This window comes from Poecile atricapillus, chromosome 2 (genome assembly GCF_030490865.1).
Source record: "Poecile atricapillus isolate bPoeAtr1 chromosome 2, bPoeAtr1.hap1, whole genome shotgun sequence".
Lineage (NCBI taxonomy): Eukaryota > Metazoa > Chordata > Aves > Passeriformes > Paridae > Poecile > Poecile atricapillus.
The window spans coordinates 149401744-149419500 of record NC_081250.1 but is presented as its reverse complement, the minus strand read 5'-3'; the positions used below and the strand labels follow the sequence as shown (position 1 = coordinate 149419500).

The window sequence follows — 17757 nt, the reverse complement described above, 5'->3', positions numbered from 1 at the left end:
GCACCTTCACTTTTGTCAGTAGTATTTTCCTCTTGGAAGCTCTTTGTAGAGCTTTATTTCTTTGCATCTGCTCCTTCTGACCTTGAGGGTGGGCAGCTTAAAGTTATTTTTAGATCTTTTGTGAGTATATTTATGTGACACTGACTTTTTTAAATTTGAAAAGCCAACTAGCATTTTATAGCATTGTTAAAGAGGCAGTGGTCATGGCTCAGTGGTTAAAATTGAATTCTATTTTGCACTTAAAAGCTGAGATTTATCCTTTTAAGCCTTGTGCTGGCTTAATGATTCAATGCAACTGTATGTTTGCTGGGAAGCAGCTTCTGGCTGTTTTGGTCTGGTTGTGTGGTTTTCTGCCTTAAAAAAACCCAAACAGGTATAGTTTGTACTGTGTATCATCTTTATGCTATATTTGTAGACAGTTTTGAAAACCACTGCATTTTCAGTATAAAACCCAGGCCTCAACTTTACTAAAATAGCCCAAGGTTTAAATCAGCAATTTAAACCAGAAGAAAAAAATAGATGCCCTAATTACCTGCACATTAATGATTAAATTTTCAATAAGTTCACAATTGAAACTACCCAAAGACTGGTCTGTAAGGTACTGGTAGAGTGGCAGTTTCTCAGCAGCAATGACTTGCATTTTGTATTTCTGTTTTTTGGGTTTTTTTTCCCTGATGGGTTTGAAAGAAGCTTGTCTTGGAATCTCATAAAATACCTTGCTTCTTCTGCACACATTATTTGATCAAAGTCTAGGATCTGCAGGTATTTTTCTGTTAATGAAAACTGCCTTGGAAACAATCCTTTACAGCAACTACGTCAGTTCTCTTTGTGCAGTTGGCTTTTGACGCATTTTTGAGTTGTTAAAATAAATATAGATGGGCTTTTTTTTTTTTTTTCCTTTTTCAGTGATTTCCCCATGTATGTTTTCTAACAGGGATGTGTTTCCTTCTGCTTGTCACCAAATGCTTCAACTTCTCCTTCTCAGTTAATTAATGCCCTCAAAATATGTGGGTATCTGCTGGAGGAGATTAATCTACCTGTGTCATTCTTAGCATGACATTGCAGCTGCATATATTTTCCTTGCTGTCTCTTCTAGAATATTTCTTTGCTTGTGTTCTGAGAGCTTTGACAAAAATATGTACAGGGGGTTTGAATTTCTGGGTGTTGACTTTGAAGCTGTTGGGCTTTGATGGTCTCACTTGATCTTTGATGTTTGATATCTTTCCTTGGTTTCCTCTATTCAAATGAAAACAACAGAAGTCTCAGAACACCCAGTCTTGAGGAAGGTCTCAGTGTTCATAGGGAGAGGTGGTGCAGACCTCAGTCAAGCTGCATTTAGCAGCCCCAGCCAAGGAGGAAAATTGTCCTCCTCAGATTTGGTGGTGCCCATGAGCATTTCTGCCATGGATGCCCTACTGCAGCCTCTGCTGCTCTTCAGTAATTCCAGGGAAATCTCAGTCTCTCCATGAAGCTTCCACAGAACTTCCCAGGAACACCTTGCAAGCCTTTTCATGGCAACACAATTATGTTAACAGAAGTGTATCATCTCTCTGCATCCTTGAGATACCTGGAATTCTTCCCATCCACAGCGTTATTCCCAACATGCCTGTTGAGGCTGACGTGCTGAATTAAGGCAGATCCGTGTCCCAGGTGGGTGCAGTGGGCACATCCTTTCTCAGAAGTGAGAAAGAGAGAAAGCACTCTGCCAGTAAGAAATCCCATTGTTTAAGGAGGGAAGATGAAGTTCCTTGTGCCTACTCAGGGCCTCTGAGGCTTGACATGGCTTTGTAAAAGCTGCCACCAGTTCTTTGACCTTGTGATGGAGCTCCTGCAGGGATCTTCAGCTTCACAAGGAGATTGTCCTTCTCCCTTGTCTGCCTTGGGGGCAGTTGTTGAAACACAGCAGGAATGGTGGAATCCCAGGTTTTCCAGGAACCAGCCTCTTGGTCTCCTTCGCCCAGGTTAATGGGTATTTCAACACCAGTGAAGACAGCACTGGTGGACTTAGCTGGTGAGAACAACTGCTTTGCCTGCCAGTTTTCCCTCCATCCTTCTCAGGAAAAGGCTTGAAAGCTGGTTGGAAACAGTACTCAGTGTCTTCCTCATAAGGTTGCCTCTCAACTTGAGAAAAACAGAGTTTTACAGCAGTTGTTTTGTGTGCAACAAAGAGGAAAAAAAACGTACAGAGACTTTTTCTGAATTTCAGAAAATTGTGGTTCAAGTTAATTATTGTGATTGAGGTTGAAATAAAATTATATCCCTTCATGGGGAAAACTGATTTGTATTTATTTGTCTTCTGGGGCAGGGTGAGGGAAGGGCTGGTGTGCTTTTCATATTTTGCATGTTCTTGTGTAAATAGAATCAGTTTCTCATAGGTGAGGAGCCTTGTCTGTACCAGGATCTGTAGCTGGATTCTCTGTAACTCTAAGGCTGCATATGGAGATCTCTGCCCCAGTGGATATGGGCATCTCAGGTTAAGTGAAGGGGTTTTTTGTCATTACTTCAAACAGGTACAATGATTTCCAGAGATGATTGTGCAGCTGTTTCACTTACTGGAGGTAATTTGAGCCATGCTTTTTGTTTGATGATGAGTCATGGCCAGCATCTGCAAAAAGGAGCCTTTCATCTCCAGCCCTTACCCTGTTAAGGATTTTCTCTGGTTAGGAGACAGGGTCTGTGTTCCATGAAAGTGCTTTGGAGCTCTGGGCTCCATCGTGCCCCAGGTCCTGGCAGGTACTCAGAGTGTAAAGTGAAGCCCAAAGCATCCTGATGTGCTTGAGCCCTTTCTGGATTCCAAACAAAAGAGGTAACATTAAAAATAATGTCCTTTACTTAATTTTCAGCACTGAACACACCTGGAATTTCATGTGTGTGGCATGCCAACCAAAGCTTGGATTCTGCTGTGGGTGCTTTACTGGCCCAGCCCAGCTCTCATTCACTGGCTGTGATTAATGATGGATGCTTTACCTCAGTTCCAGCTCTTACTGCAAATACCTTAGGAAGAATTCATTGAAGCTGTACTAATTATGTTCATATTATAATAAGTGAGTTTCCAGCAGCTGCTTGATCTTTTGATTTATGAAAATGCCCTGAAGTTCAGGATGGAAGTGCATGGTCTGGGAGCTTCTCTGCACTTAACTGAGTGGTGAATTTACCTCAAATCAGCCAGACAGTCACTGACAGCAGGAAAAGATGCAACTCCTCTCTTAATGGTGGTGGAGAGGCCAGAGAATAATTTAACACCCAGCTTGATAGAGTTGATGACAAACTCTGTAAGACCTGCAATACTGAGCTGATTTTTTCCCTTTATCTTATTTATTTATTTGTTTGTTTGTTTGTTTATTTATTTATTATTTAATTCAGTTTGAGCATTGAGAGAAGCTGGAGAGGGCCAGGGAATTACAATGTCATTTTTTGGGTCATTTTCCAGCAACATGTGGATGTGTCAGAGCTTGAGTGAGGTGTTGGTTGAGGTATTTGAGGTATTGGTGTTGGTTATAGGGCTGAGGCTAAGAAGGTGACTTAAATCAGAGGTGAGTGTAAGCAGAACATAAACACTGAAGTGGACATGGGCTTCTTAAAAGAACTTCCAATTTCTGGTAAATAAATTTCCATATTTATAAATACTAAAAACTGATTACCTACTGGGGTGCCGGAGTATGATATGGGGAGTCATTATAGCCTGGGCCATGTATAATCTACAGAACTTTTAATTGAATTCTAGTTCCTTGGCCAAATTTTATCCTTCGCATTTCCTTTTCTTCTGGGAATAACAGTGACTTTGGAAAAGTTTGTTATTGATAGTGATGAATAGAAAAAAGCATTAATAATCTGAGTGTGGGGATTAGAAGACTGGAAGGAAGGAATTAAATGATAAACAAAAGAAATTTGATTTGGAGTCAGTGATCCAATAAACTATAGGATGGTTTTTTAGAATATAAGTACATACTAAACAAAGCGTTATTATGCCTCAAGTTAACTCAGTTTAATCGATGAGCATTTATGGGCAGGGCAAAGGTGTTGTCTAAAGATTTGTTGAGATTTTGAAAAAGGTTTTGTGCTGCAAAATACCTTTTTTAATTATTAATAGATCTGAGATTTAGAATAGATGATTTCTCCACTGTAATAAAAAGGGCACATCAAAACACAAAATGTTTTTGTACCTTCACATCATGAAACCTACATCTCTCCTAAAGCTGTCCAAAGAAAAGGTAATTTATTGTTGTAGAAAGGCTTATGACATAAAATAAAATCATGAAACAATGAAAGTATTAACCCTTAAAGAAGTAACTCCATTATGAAGTCTACCAACCTTTGGAGGAAATGTGAGTGAAAGAATTCAGTAACATTGGTAGACTGGGTAAATATTCCACCATTTTTAAGTCCATGCACTTGGAAATCTTTAGGGTTTGATAGGGTTTTTTTTCTCTTCTTACATATTTGATACCCATTATTGTTACAAGCGTTGTCTTTTTAGCTGCTTAATCAGACCTTACTGTTGTGGATCCTGACATGAATGTAACAACTCTGTTTCATTTCCCCCCCTGAATTCAGTTTAGATTTATTCCCAGGCATTACATGCTATATTGTATATTATTTATTATCCATTGAAGGGAAAAGCACAGTATGTATGTAAAATGAAATCAAAGGTGAATGTTAAGAAATTCAAAACCATTAATTTTAAGGTAGAAGAGCATAGGCATCAAGATGGAAGTTCAAGTGAGTGAAGTCCTATTTTTCATTTGATTCTAGACTCATTAAGTAGTAAACTTGGGAAGGAAAATTTGTGGTAAGTCATTGAGATGTTTTTGAAAATATCAGTAATAATAATACATAAAATACTAAGCTGTTCTGTGCTCTTTAAATAATGCTCTAACCTGCTTCTTATTATTGTGTTTTGTGTTACTCATGAGCAGACTTTACCCCATTTCTATCTACAGCAACTCTGCCAAGCCCAGCAATGTCAGCCTCAATAAATCTACATCACACTTCACCAATATTTCATTTTCCCCTCCTGATACATTGATGGAAAGCATCTCTTAAGATGGGCATCACTAGCAGATTTTTTCAAGCTGTCATTTATTTTCTTTCTGAATCACAAGGACTTAACTAGGATGGGACTTTAGAACATTCAGTCATGATTTCCAATATGAAACAGAGAATTTTATGAGTGTAAGCTATGGGGTGATTAGTGACTGCTGATTACGTGGTGACAGCAGGCAATAAATACATGTATGCAGGCTCTAATGATGGAATTTGAATTTACATGAGGAATATTTTTATGTTAGTGCTCATTGTTTCTGGGGCTGTTCCATGTGAGTTCAGAGCAGCTTCTTTGTTGTGTTCTCTCTTGTATTTTGACGTTGTGTCTCTCTTTCTGGGAAGAACCATCCATCTGTAATTTGAAGGAGAGCTTCTTGCCATTTATCTGGCATTATCTGAGAGGCTGTGCAGGCTGGACTCCTGTACAGTGATATTTGCAAGCACATGGTGACATTAGACAGTGGGTTATGTCTGTACTACTTGTCCTCAGAACAGGCTCACCAAAACAAGCCCTGGTTTTTGTCTTTCTCGTGGTCTCTTGCTTTTCTCACTGCTGCTGTCAGCTACACTAACTCACTTATATTTGATCCCTTGTGCACAGGAACTGGTTTATACAAATAATTACCATTTAAAAATATCTATAATTTTTAAAAGCTGTTTGTTCTTTTCATATAAATGGGTTAATTTTTTCCTAAGGCAATTTAAGCCATGTGTTTTTTTCAGTTTCTGCATTTCCATGCTATTCAATAAAGAAGGTAAATCACTTTGTTTCCTTTCCATGTCTCCATTTTAATTTGTGTATATGTATGACATAAACAATAAGCTGATTTTTCCAATATTGAAGTAATGATAGTGATTCAACCAGGGTTTCTCAGCCTACCTGGCAAATGTCTTCCTACAGGATAAGAACTTCCTTTAGATAGAAAGTCACAGATTTACCATTGAAACTGTATTATCTAAGAAACATAACAAAAAAAGAGACAGATAAAAAGTGACTTATTGGGAATTACTGGGAGGAAAATACCAGTTTGGCTTAGGGTACAGAGGTTGTAAAAATGTTTGCCCCCCCTTGGTTGCTGGACAATCACAGAATTGATTTAATTCCAAAAGGCAGTTTGTGCTTAGAGCTGTCAATCCATTTCTGATATTCTGATTATCATCTAGATGAACAATTAATGGTTTAACTAAATGATCCTGTTCTCAAAATGAGGTGCTGATGGCTTTTTACCTGGTTTAGCCAATTTCCAGAAAGGAAAAGCATGGAAAAGCACCATGGGCAGAGGTAAATGCTGCGTCTCCTCCTCCTCCTCCTCTGCCTCCTGTAGTCCGGGACAATCTGTTGTATCTGCATTTTGGAATTTATTTCCAAGCCAGCCTGAGCTCCAGCGCCAGGGGCTGTGCAGTGGCACGAGGAGAAGGCTGAGCTGGTGCCTATGAACAGATTTTGGCCTCAGTGCTGAGAATGGCAAGAGGTGAAGAACACAAACCTTGGAGGTCAGAATTGTTCACGCTGCACTTTTTTCTTCCCCACTGCATTGTTCCTTTTGATGATTGCAATGATTACAAGCCAAATTATCCCCAGTTGTTGTCACTCTCATTTGGCAGCTAAGGTGGTGGTTTGACCTGGTGGTTTCCTGGGTTTTGGGGATCTCTGTAAGAGAGCAGTCACCCTGAAAAAATATGTGTATGTACCGAGCTGAAGGATATTACAGCTAAATAAAGTGAAGGAAACGACTTTTTATGATTTTGTTCTCAATTATACATCATTAAAGTCTTGTATATTTAGGAGGAAATGCTGCTGTTTAGGCAATTTCCTACCACCTGGAAGTAACTTGATTTATGGTTAAGAAAAGTGCTCTTTTTAGCAATATCCAAACTCCTCATGTACTATTTTAGTGACTTGTCCTACTATGTGTCATGTGCTGATTAAAGTCGAGTTTTGTCCTTTTTGGGAATGATTCTAATGTAGTCTAGTCAAAGAATTTAATTTAATTACATGTGTAATACAACTTTCTGCCTTTTACTTAATTGGTCTCGCCTACGTTGTTTCTGCCTATTAGATGACAATTTAGCAATTTCCAATTTGTATATCCCTGAGGGAGGCTCAATGGGAATAAACGGGAGTAAAAAAATCTCTGCAGCTTTATTCCTCGATTTACTTGCTTGATGGCTTCTCTTTTGTAGTTGTATGGAAGAAGAGAAATGGAGAATAGTAAGTAATGAAAGGAAATCTTTTGTGTGAAAGGCTTATATTGAGAACAAAGCAGATCAGTGTAATCTTTGTGTATTTACAGCATTATTTGCTTAGCATGGGATATATACACACAATTTTAATAATAATGTACTTTCAGTTTTAATTTAACCCTCTAATCCATTTATAACTGTTTAATTGAGTAACTCAGGGCAAATCAGTGCGTCAGAACCATGCCGACTTCTCAGCTGTGGATGGGGAGGTTTGAAAAACTGCTCCACAGTTTTGGCGTACAATTTTTCTAGTAGTTGTATAGTCTAGTATTCTTTTGGGGTAATCTGGGTCTGGAATTTCTATGTTAAATTGCTCTTTGTAGATGGAAAAGAAGAAAAATATTTTTTCTTTGAACTGTCAAATCGGCCCAAAGCTCTGTGTACGTTAATGTCTGTGCCCTCTGTGTTTTCTGGGGGTTCTGTCTTCTTTACAGGAACTGGGAGCCTGATGGCACAGCATGGTTTTTAAGAAAAATCATGTTGGTGATCTATATAAAAATGAATTTCAACTCTTTCATAAGCTGGAAGTGAAACTATGATAATTTTGCCATTCTTTAAATGTAGAGAATAAATCCGATTCCTAAACAGGAATCTAGTTTAAAATAGATGCCTAAATCTAGATATGCCTGTGTTTTTTATAGTCAGAAAAATCTAGTCAATGAGTGAAAAGTAGATGTAATTTTCATAAAAGAGATGTCAAAGCACTGTTTTCTATTTCAATATCTTTGAATTTTACCTCACAATTTCCCTTATATTCTAAAGGAAAATTTTTCTGGCAGATGTTTAGATACCGTCATCTTCTGGACTTTTATTATATGTAAAAGAATATTACAAGTAAACAGAGAATAAAAGAATCTTCATTAAAATTGTTTCTCAGTTCATAAAATTTAGATTTAGGTGAATGAAAAGACTTTTAAAATTTCTCTGTTAAACATAAATGCTGAAAAACCCACCTTCAATATTTAAATATTTTAAAACATTGCCAAAACTTCTAAATAATACTATGTTAATGTTTTACTTGAAATAATCCCGTCTCAGTTTATGAAGCATTATAAAGATTATAAAATCTTCATATTTATAAAGCTAGACATTTCTAAAGCATTATTTCAAGTAGATATGCATGAAATATTTAACTGAAGAATTGTATTACTCCTTAATCATGTTACGGTATTCCTCATTTTAAGGAGAATACTTTCTCTTAAAAATCATTAAAATTCTGAAGAAGTTTAGTAGCAGACTTCAAATGATACCTTCAGTGTAAACTTGTAATGGAAAGGTCATATTTTGGGAGTTTTGTTTTAAATTGTTTCACAGCTGGAGGCTTTTTGCTTGCCATGATAGGAAAGAGTGCTCGGATAAGTAGATTTTTAAAACCAAGGTGTCTGTCTCAGACACCATTAGCTGACTGCCCATAACTTGTGGTATTTATAGTTTCTTTTCTCTCACTTCCTCCAAGTGTAGTGAAGAAATCCATATAAGAATAAGAGATATGAGTATATGAAGTTGATAAGAAAAGTTGCTTTATAAGTGGCACCAAAAATCCTGGGTTTACCTCTGAGATCCTTTACACAGCTGCATATTCTGTGAAAGCTTCCCAAGCATGACTCTGCTGACAGTGAAATTTCCCTGTCTAAAATTTGGACTGCTATGTTCAGACTTATTTCTGAACCACAGGAAGCAGGAGTAAAAATCCCCTTGATCTCATTTGACTTTAGTGGGTTTGTTTAATTTGCTTTAGTTCTTTGAAGATGGGTTGGTCACTTCTTGGACATCAGGCCACGTGTGAGAAGAATCCATTGTCCATTTATAATGTGGTCTCTGCCCCCCTAATTGACCAAGGGAGGGTAGTGTGGCAGGAATCTGCTCCTAAATGGGTATCATTCCATCACAATAATTAAATAAATACTGAATTTCTAGCTGTGGTGTTCAGATCTGAGTCTGGTGGACATTGCTGCCCTTCCCCAGAGGAGCTCAAGCTCAAGGCTCACTGAATAGCAGAGCACCTGGCAGGGCAGTTATTTGGGATGGTGATTTCCACATGGGGAGCTTGGGCTAAAATTATAAGGTTTTATTAGATATTTAATATAAATAAATAAACATTTATTTAAATAAAACATTTTTTATTTATTATTAGGTCAAATTTTACAGCTGTACTCATTTTCTGATAAACTGGTAAAGCTCATCAGACAACTAACACAGCTCAGCAGTATGTGGGGCAAAGTGTGTGGAGGTGAATCAATATAAATATGATGAGATGAAAGTGAAGGCAACCCCAGCTCTGCATTTGGCTGAAGCTGGACCCAAGGCTGCCAAAGGCTGAGTGTAATAAGCAGCAGAAGCAGTAGAAGCAGCACCTTGGTTTATTACCCATTATTGTCTTCAGTTTAAAACCATTTTTGTTCTATCACTACAAGTCCTGATGAAAAATCTGTCCCCAACTTTCTTATAACCCTCTTTTAAGTACTGAAAGGTTGCTTTGAGGTCTCCCAAGTGCATTTTCCTCTCTAGGGTGAACAATCCCTGTTGGTTTGTTTTCTGAGAATAGCTTGCTTCTGAGCATACTTCTAAACACATACAGGTGTCATTGCTGGTGAAAGCATTCTAATATGTACAGTGATTTTTTTGGAAAATAAAAAAAAAAAGTTTAGGTGAAATTGTGTGTGGGTGAGTGAGATGTGTATAGTTTCTGTTATTAGTGCTGAGCAGGTGACTGCTATGGAACCTGTGACACACGCTTACTGTGAGCTAAGATTTCTGGAGCATGATTAAAGCTTTTGTGCTCCCACTCATGTCTGTGAACATTTATTCCTGTCACTAGTTAAAGAATAAGTTGAACTCATGGACCACATTGCTTTGTTGAGAGATGTTCTCTGCTGTTCTGGTCTGTTCTGCTTTGGTTTCCTAAACTGAAGATGTCCTGACTGCTCCCCCAGCTTTGCTCTTTGGCAGAGATTCTAGATTTCCTTTTTTAAGTATGGCATCACACACAAAGCTTGCATCTGGGACTTGAGAATCTGTAATAAAATCTGTGCAATTCCTAGAGGTGAAAAGAATCAGTGTGGCCAAGTAAATATTTTAGTCAATGGACTGGGTTAGCTTGACATAAAAGACTCTTCACAGGACTCACCAAGGAGTGAGTGCTCTGAACAGAAGGTGTGAAGGTTGCAGGTCTGATAAAATTGTATGGGTTATACTGGGAAAACAGTGACTTGGAAAAGTATTTGTTTATTACACTAAATCATCTTGAGTTGAACTTTTGCTGCAGTGCTCTGGGAAAAGGGAAAATGTTACCTTTGTGTATAAAAAGAGAAGACAAGCAAGTAGACGGTAAATTAATAATTCATTATGAATGTAAAGTCTAATTGTATCTTGAAGTGACAATCCATGGCAAAATGTGTACTCTTGCACACTGAGCATTCATGCATCCTGTGCTCATACCCAAAAAAATGTTTGAATCACCTCCTTTGTGAAAAACCTCCATTTTTCCTTATGTTGTATGTAAAGCTCTGTATCTTTGCATTTTCCCTTGAGCAGTCACTGAGACAGACTCTTCTCGTGAATAATTTCCCAGATGTACAGGCCATCCTGTGGGTTTTTGCCCCCTAGTTTGGTTTTTGAGTAGGATCTCAGCATCTCCTTTGAGGTAACCTTCCAGTTGGGTGCCACATGTCGCACTCATATTCCTTTAAAAGAGGAACACTGAGAATTTGGGAATTTTTCTTTTTTCTCGTAGGCAAAAGTGAATCGATGCTCCAGGTTTATCCTGTGCAGGAGGTTGTGAGATCCCTCTGAGTGTTTTGGGGTGCTACACACATCCAACTCCACTCCTTTGGATCGTTCTGCAGGGCTCTGGAACCAGCAAAAACCATCAGTGCTGGGTCAGGACAGAGCCCAGGCTGGGAAATGATCCAGGGGTGATTCATGACCAGCATTTTTGGTTGCTTTGGGACATTCCAGGAGCAGAGCCATTTGGTGGCTTTGTCCTCAATGCTCAGTGTGAGCAGATTCAGAATGAAAATCAGGTTTGCACCAGGTGAGCACCTGGTTCCTTCTCTCGAGGCTCCCTGGTAAAGATGCTCTGAACAGAAGTACTGACCTCATCCCAGTCTTATTTTTACTGTTTATATTTTGGGGTGTGCAATCTTCTCAGTCTTTTCCCAAGGAGATTCAGACAGCTGGAGTGATAACTAGGCATGACTATAGAATTGAGGTTTTTTTGGTCTTGTTTGTTATATCTGGAACAAAATTCCATGTTTTAAATTTGCATATGTTTTCTTCTGAACTTTCTACCATATGAGACAATAATGAATTACAGAAATGAGCAGCTGAATATGAACTTATATATTTTGACATTTATTTCTCTGATTATTAGTATTCCACTGAGAGAGAGGAAGGAGGTATAGTATGGCATTATTTTGGATAAAGAGAATTTTGAAATCCTTGTGTAGTTCATCTGTGATAAGTGGAGGATATTTAACTCAATATTTTTGTACTTAGGCTTTTCCAAATTTCCTAATGAAAGGCTATGGATTAATGGTCTTTTATGCCCCCCATGGAAATTGGTGTATTCATAAAGCAGGCTATAACCATAATTATTATTATTTTAAATTTCCTATTTCTTTAGGTAGTTAACAGCTTTGCTGCATGGTGATTGCCATGGGAGTCCAAATTATTTAAATGGGCAAGTGAGAAAAGAGGCAAGTTGAAGTTAATTGTTCTGCCTCTTCATTTGCAGTTTATGGTTTCCAGATTTGGACTTAGGAATTAAGAAACTATATGCCCAGCACGCATAGTATAATCACATTTAAGCAGAAGATTTATGTAGCCAACTATCTCTTAGCACTGCTCCATTTTCAAATATTACATTATATCCAGTGGAACAATTCTTTCCTGGTTTAACTTTTTATCGTCTGAAATGTTATTGCTCAGATAAGTTTAAGCTGTTGAATATTGCGGACTTAGCACTATAGTTTGACTTTTATCTCCTCTTCAATTATTTAAAATAAATAATTAAGTTCTAAATGCAAATTTTTAAATTTAATTGACCTTTCTCAAGATTAATGGAAAAATTTATCTTGTGCTCTGCACGGTTCAGATATTAAAGCCATCATTTTTTTTTCTGCAGTCAGTTTTAGGCCAGGAGGAGAGATCATTACTTGTGGGTCACTTGAGCTACTGAATTTTACAGTTGTATTTTATAGTAGTGAATGAAATACAGATTGTACTTCTAAATCTGTGAAGTAATTACAAGTAAACACAAGGTATATGTCAATTAGCATTACTTTACATTATTATTTCCAGCCAATGATATATAAGTATTCTCTTCACAAGAGATTTGATTCTTGAAGTCCTCTTTGCCTGTAAATTATCATATACTGGGGCATCACTTCTAGTTTGGTATCAATTGCAGGACTTGTATTTAGGGTGGAATTGTGTCTACCTGAAACATGATATAGTTCTATATTAGAGGTGAGATTGCACAATGAAAGTATCAGAGTTTTAAAAGGAAACTTGCCTTATGCATTTTTTTTTTCCTCTTGAATGTGAGAACGAGTGTATCATCCTCACTTCAAGTTTCCCTGAAATTTAAAATCATTGAGTGCACAGGGGCTCTTAATGCACATAAGCATTCTGCATAAGTGGCAGTAACATGGTCTGGCACAGTGTCCCTACTGTCTACTTTATATAAGAAAGGAGGATGAACAGGAAGCATAATATTGAATAAAGTCTCCAACTGCCTCCTGTCAGCTTCATTTTGGAAACAGCTTGCAAACTCATCTGTGGATGATAGTATTTAAATAGGTAGTTAGCCATGAGGAAGAGTTTTTGGGTTCCTGTTATATTGTTTCTTCCTAAGGATAATTAAATAAAGACTATCTCTATATTTTATTCTTCCAAGCTAAGCAGCACTGTTTTATTTACTTAATGAAAGATGAAATCTACTTATGTTGACCAGATTGCTGCTTTTCTTTTAATACCATGCCTGCTCTTAACCTCGTTTTATTTTGAGAGTATCACATAATTAATTTCACTTTATAGATTTATACTCTTGGAAGAGGACATGGAAAGATCTGAGGTGCGTCACTGGTGGATGGGATACGCCTGGGAGCTGCCCACTGTCCTGCCAGTAGCAAAGGCAGGAGTTTGCAGCACCCCCAGTGATGTTCCCTCACTCAATTTCTCACCTATTAATTGTCTCTGACGGATGCCATTTCTGTGATGCTGTCAGTGCTGCTTGATTTTAACTGGCTCTGCTTTGGGAAAGGGGGATTTGGAAGGCACTGGCTGGGGAGCAGTTGTGATGTCATTTGCAGGAAGTTATTTTCCTCCCTGCAAATCCTTTCTGCTGAGCCTTCTGCTGTCAGGGCAGGGTAGGATTTCCAGTAAGGTTGCAACTGTTTTTATGAGAAGAGGGGAAATTATCTGTCCAGTGCCTTTAGTGGCTCTGCACTGTGACTTTAATAGGACTTTAGGTGACTGTCATTGAGATGTTGGCTGTGCCATCAGAAGGTTTGTCACTTTTTTCCCTGTAAGCCATCCTGACAGATGACGTGAGGCGATACCGTGCAGACACATCATCAGCATTGCCGATGAGCTGACCTTCTCCTCTTCATCCATTTAATTTGTATTTGAATAATTTGCATCCCTGTAACAATGCTCAGCTGTCTGAGGAGCTGTCACAACGGCTTGGGCTGGTTTCGTGACAAAACCCAGTAGTTTCAAAACACAATTGTTTCATTATTCATGAAAACTGTTGTTGCTTTATTCCTCCTCCTGCTCAGACAAGTTTGGCCAGAGAGAAACAAAATCTGATTTGCATTTGCAGGATTGGATTTTTTTTTGATTTTTTTTTTTTAATAATGCAGTGTTTTTATACAAATGTCTCATTATTTATTGAAAACTCATCTAGTAGGAAATTTGGATAGCTCCCCATGAGGCAAAGAAGTTGAAATGGAATTCTAGTCCCTTTTCCTGGAACAAATTTATTTCTAAACTTTTGAGTTTTAAGATCTTCTCTGTTTTCCCTGATACGTAATTACTGTGAAGGGCAAGGAACAGGTGCCCTTGCACAATGTGAGCCATCATTATCCTGGCTGTTTGCAACAAACTGAATGCCTGCTTCAGACTGAATTGTCTATTTTTACCTTTTTCTATAGATTCCATAGATTCTTGTATATCACAACAAGCAAGGACAAATTTGGGGAGAAGTGCAGAGAGCTCTTGACAGGAAACAGGTCGCAAAGTAACTGCAGAAGACAGCAGAGAATGACTTTTTTTGGCTAAAATACATTTCAGTCTCTTTATTCTGATTCACAGCCCAGTGACAAAGTTGGTGATGTTCAAAAGGTTGCCTTTCACTGCCCTCTCCTTCTTCAGGGTGAGGTCTATGTGATCTCTAGAGATCACTTAAAAGTTAAAAAATATCCTTTTTTCAGTTGCTGATTGTAATTCATTGTCCAGTTTATCCATTTTCTCATTCCATCATCTGGCTCTGGGAATTGTTTGTCCACTCATTAACGCTTCCCTGGTGAAATGCATCTCTTGAGGTGGGAGAAATCTTCATATCTAAAAAGAAAGTGAAGAATCTGGGTTTGAGTAGGGGTACTTTTCTCAGGATGAATGACTGATTTAGGTTATGGTATTTATTTTTTGTTTTGATTCTTGTGCAAAGCCTTCTCGTGTACTACATGTTCCATAGGCTGAGGAAAAAATACTGAAGCAACGTTACAGATAAAAAATGCAGAGACAAAACTCGAAATGAATATTTTTAGCACAAGAGGAAGCAGAATACAGATGATAAAAGGCAGATACATTTAAGAAAAAGAGCAAAGATTTAGTTCTGTTCTGCTTTACTTTGAAAGGAACTATAGTCTTGAATAATTTTATTTTATTTCTGTTTATTGCTTTCATAGATCCTACCTAGAGCTGTGTTCATAGTACTGCTTTGTGGGATATTTTTCTCTCTGTAGTTCTCTTTTACTCATACTCTTCACTTTCTAGCTGGCAAGTGTGTTGTTGGGGGTGTTTTTGTAGCTTCTCATGTGACATGAGGTGCCACTGTGCTAAATACAGTATAAACATTACAAATAAAACCATGGTTAGAAGATTTGAAAACTTAGTAGAGTCTCTGAGTACTGAGAGCCCTGTTTACTAAAGCTTTCCATAACTTAGAGCTTAATAAAAGTTACTTGAAGCAGAGATGCACAATGAACAGTTAAGAGCAATCTAGGCTGTATTGCTAAAGCTGATGTGGATTTATTGGAGGCTGTTGGGGTACAAAGTGCTTACATGCATATTTAATTTCCAGACAAAAATTACCATATTTCCAGCAACAATCTTTCAACAGAGGAATGCAATCTGAATCCTGCAGTTGCATATTAAATATTGTTAGACAAGAATATTTTTCTCAAATATCAATCACTTAGAAAAGTGCAACGCTAATTAGATGGGAGCTATTTTCCTGGTCCCGTTGGAGATGGATTCTAAATACTTCTGACTGTCCAGGAGCAAAGACAATTCGTTAAAATATGGCTATAGGAAACAAACTATATTTCTGTGAGAATATAAGCATTATTGTGTATATCATAGAAATCAAGTACTGGGTTTACATCTGCTCACGCACCACAGAGGGGTGGAGTGATCTCAGAAACAAAGACTATGAAATTAAAAATATTCCAGTTGTGTCTTCCATGTGCATTGCCTGTGCTAAATCCAGGAAGCCTTTGCAGAATCAAATCATACTTCAATGCCAGTAAGAATTAATGTTGTTAGTCATAGTTTCAGGCCTGGTAATTTTTTTTCAGAATCCACTCTTCAGATTGTATCTGGGTGTTTTTCATTATGGTCTTTATTTCTGGCTTGATTCTGGCAGTTACTGTGATCCACTTTTATAACTCATGTTTAGGTTTTGAATATGCCCAGCACTTGATGGACTGTGCATGCAAATGAACTCCTAATGATCTCTTGCTGCATTAAAAATAGCCAAAACAACCCCCCACCTTGGAGAGGAACAGATTAATTCCTCCGCCTTTGGGATGTGAGGATCAGCAAAGATGCAGGCTGCAGAAGTGGAGCTTGCAGAAACCTTTGCTGGAGTGCTGCATTTGAACTTTTTTTGTCGTGGAATCACAGAATGCTTTGGGTTGGAAGAGACCTTAAAGGCCATTTAGTTCCACCCTTTTGCCGTGGACTTGGACACCTTCCACTAGAATGGTGAAGGGGGAACTTCAGAAACGTCTCCTCAGATGTCAGTTTTTGCTCAGTGCTGATAAGCACTATTTGAATTCATCTTCCCACTGCGAACTTCACAAGCTCCAGATTATTCATTGTAATTGACATCTATTTTCACCCAGTTTCTTTAAATTAATGTAAATTATACAAAATATTTTCTGGTCTGGATGGATTTCCAAGTTCTTTCTTGTTGACATTTGCTACTGGTGATTTCCTTTTGACAACACTCATAGAATATGTTTCCTTCTTTATATGAAGAAATAGATAAAAGGATAATAGTAATCCTATGTTTTTGTGAAATGCCCTTCCCAGACTGCTTCTCAGTTTGTAGTTGCATTTCATCCTGAATGGTTTTCAAAGCTGTTGCTTGGTCTCCTTAAGTGCAAAGTCATCTCAAGAGCAATATATTTTAATTCTTCTCTAATTATTTTTCTATTTCAGACAATTCAGGAAATTAAAGCTGTTTTGGCAGCATAGTATATTAGATCTTCCATAACCACATTTCATGTGATGTGAGCTGGTCTAAATTCCCTTTTATATTAGATTAGTGATTCTAATTTAACATATCAGTATTTAGTATGCATTATAGTGTACTATATTTAATTTGATTACCTTTTATGCCTTACCGTACATTTAATAAAGCAATTATTTAACCATTTGCTACTAATGAATTTTACTGTGATATTGAAATTAATATGGTCTGTAATTCATGAAGATGCACAAAACAGGAGAGAAAGTCAAGGGCCACATTAAGGCCCTACTTGTGTGGTTATTTTGTTTTTCCTTCCTGAGTTTTGCAAGGAAAAGTGAGGAAGTTGCCTTGTGAAACCAATGAACTCCCCAAGTGTGTTACAGTTCACTTCAGGAGACACTTTCATGTATAATATTCTGCTTCCCTTTTGTATGGGTTGGTATTAATAAACAACTTTAAATAGTATATTCCTCAGCTTTTGGCCCAGTCTTGCTGCTTTTTTTCAGCAAGTCTTGAGCATGACAGGAGCTTTCACCTACCAAGAGAGGAGGCAGGTGAACCTCTACAGGACCACAGTGAGGTCATCTGCCTGAAACTGCAAAATAGGTGTCTTGTACACCACTCACAAAATCATGAAGATGTTGGTTGATGATCTGTAAAACATTTTTACCATCATCAGGCTTAGACTTGTGTTTTCAGTAGCATAAACCATGTGGTTTATAGATCATTAATTACAGACTAGGTGCCAGTAAAACCAATATATTGAT

General features: G+C 37.7%; 1 protein-coding gene across 4 annotated transcripts in view; it reads left to right on the top strand.

Moving 5' to 3' along the window:
- Positions 1–17757, top strand: part of TRAPPC9 (trafficking protein particle complex subunit 9) — a 451266-nt gene that overhangs the window by 193024 nt on the left and 240485 nt on the right. The window lies entirely within an intron of this gene.